This window comes from Otolemur garnettii, unplaced genomic scaffold (genome assembly GCF_000181295.1).
Source record: "Otolemur garnettii isolate 467f Iridium unplaced genomic scaffold, OtoGar3 scaffold00041, whole genome shotgun sequence".
Classification (NCBI taxonomy): domain Eukaryota; kingdom Metazoa; phylum Chordata; class Mammalia; order Primates; family Galagidae; genus Otolemur; species Otolemur garnettii.
In genome coordinates, this window is record NW_003852436.1 from 1 (window position 1) to 2,471 (window position 2,471).

Sequence of the window (2,471 nt, forward strand, 5' to 3'; positions counted from 1 at the left end):
ACCCGCCACCTTAGGTGTATGTGGCCGGCGCCTTAGCCACTTGAGCCACAGGCACCGAGCCAACCTAGTGACTTCTATAAGTAAATAGTATTTGTACTCCAAGAAAAAAATAACAAAATAATTTTAGCACTATAGAGCTGTAATTCTGTGTGTAGGGTTCAAAGAATTATGGTATAGAACTATTGTATCTATATAAAGTCCCTGAAACAGAGAGGTTTTGCTGATTTCCAAGCTATACTAAATAGCATTTTAAAAAGTTCTTCATTATATTATTCATCTGGCAATAGTACTGCTGAAGCTTACAAAATGAGAAAATGATAAATAATGAACATTTCATGAGTTGTCTACCTGTTTCCACATTCTCGGTCTCAACTTCTTGTTCTTCTGCCACATCTTGCATCATATAAGTCTCATCATCATAAACCAGAACCTGGGCTGCATAGCCCTGCTCTAATCTGGCACTTGGAACTGGCTCCACAATCACTGCTGGATATTCAGAAACCTTTTCACTTTCCTACAAGAGCAAATTTAAAAAACAATCAACCTTTAGATTCACAAATTCTAGATCGACTTATAAATCCTTGAGTTCATACAGTCTCAAGCAATCCAAAAAATGAGTTTCATGTATTATAAATATGAATATAAAACCAAAACAAGGGATGAAAAGGACTAACTTTAATAACCCTTTCAAGTCTCAAAAGGCGAGACATAGATTAAACATTTTAAATAATAAGGGCATTAGGATTAAGATAGCAGATTGAAAACATGCATGTAATTTCATTCGCTCATAAAAGCCCACTACACTGGCAGTAAAGCAGTGTATTTAATACCTAAACCCAAAGGAGAAGAGACAGAGCAACAAACAAGAAGAGACAAGAACAACAAAATCTGGGAAGATTCAAAGTGGATAGATAAGAATTAAGTGGATTAGCAGACTCAGGAAAGCCAAAACATGGCCTGGTAAGCAAAAGAAAACAGAGAAATAACACACAGCACAGAACAAAGTCCACAGAGAGCAACAATTACTTCAGGAAATGGAGGTACAACAGGCGGTAAGCAAAGAGGAGGAGATTAAAACCATAAAGATTCTATGAAAATTCTTTGTAAAGGACTCTGATTCCTAGACCTTTTCCCTCCTCTACGAAGCCAACCAACTGAACTTCTTCCACCTCAAAAGAATTGAGTTACATTCTGGAGAGGGAAAACCAATAGTATCTTTGAGTGTACTAGGCACAGCTGCTCGCATCATACTGAACCAAAAACAGAATTTCCAATCAACTCTTTAATCCCCCACTTTTAATTGTGGACAACCAGATATTACTAGACACCCAAGGAAATGCCTGTAACACAGAATATACCCACATCCATACTCATACCCCACAGAGATGAGGTATTATATCCATAAAACAAGAATTTAGTAAGGAACATGTAAAAATACAGATCAAGTGTTTGTGAAAAACACAATAAATAAATGAAGAAATAAAGGCTTGGAAGGTAAAACTGAGGCAATCTCCTGGAACCAGGAAAAAAAAAAAAAAAAGATAAAGCAACAGAATACAGGAGATAAATAAAAGATGGCAATATATACTAGAGGACCAGTCCAGGAGTTCAAGAATAAGAAATAGTAGGAAGAAAAAGGGAAAATAGTAAGGTTTGGAAAGAAATCAAGGAAGTAAACCAATAAGATTTTCTAGAGCTGAAGCATAAGAGTTGTTCTTTTGAAAGGATCCTACTACAAAAAAAAAAAAGATACCTAAAATGAGGTACATCATTGTGAAATATCATAATACTAGGGACAAAAAGATGCTATAAGCTTCTAGAAAGAAAATACAAAGAATCAAGACACAGACTTCATTCTTCTCAGAAACAGTCATACTAAAAGGAGGACAATAAAGCAATTTCTTAAAAATTATGAAGGAAAATTATTTCCAACCAAAAATTTTCTATTCAGTCAAACCATTTTATGAAAGTAGAATGGAGATAGTTTCTCAGACATAAAAGATCTGAAAACATCTCCCAAGCATCCTTCTTAAGAAGCAACTTGAGAGTATATCCCATCAAAAAAAGAAAATAAGCCTCTTTGCCTACTTGCCCTGGCAATGAAGGCCCGTTCGCTGTATATGGCAAATGTATCTTGTTTTGTAAGCTTTCTTACTCTGTAAGCCCTTCTTTCTCTTCCCCAGTAAACTTTATTTCAGAAAGAAAGAAAAGGAAAGGGAAAGGGAAAAGAGAAAAAAAAGAGAGGGTCTGGCACGGTGCCTCACACTTACAATCCTAGCACCCTGGAAGGCCAAGGCAGGTGGATTTGCCAGAGCTCACAGGTTCCAAACCAGTATGAGCCAGAGCAAGACCCTGTCTCTAAAAATAGCTGGGCGTTGTGGCAGGCACCTGGAATCCCAGCTACTTGGGAAGCTAAGGCAAGAGAACTGCTTGAGCCCAAGAGTTTGAGGTTACTGTGAGCTATGGTGCCA

The 2,471-nt window shown here is 37.1% G+C and overlaps 1 long non-coding RNA gene across 1 annotated transcript in view; it reads right to left on the reverse strand.

Annotated features, from left to right (window-relative positions):
• Window positions 1-35: 35 nt before the first annotated feature.
• LOC105887020 overlaps window positions 36-2,471 on the reverse strand; it is a 73,478-nt gene continuing 71,042 nt past the window's right edge. The window contains exon 4 of the long non-coding RNA XR_001161309.2: window positions 36-514. This is a non-coding gene — a long non-coding RNA (uncharacterized LOC105887020). The remainder of the gene's footprint in view (window positions 515-2,471) is intronic.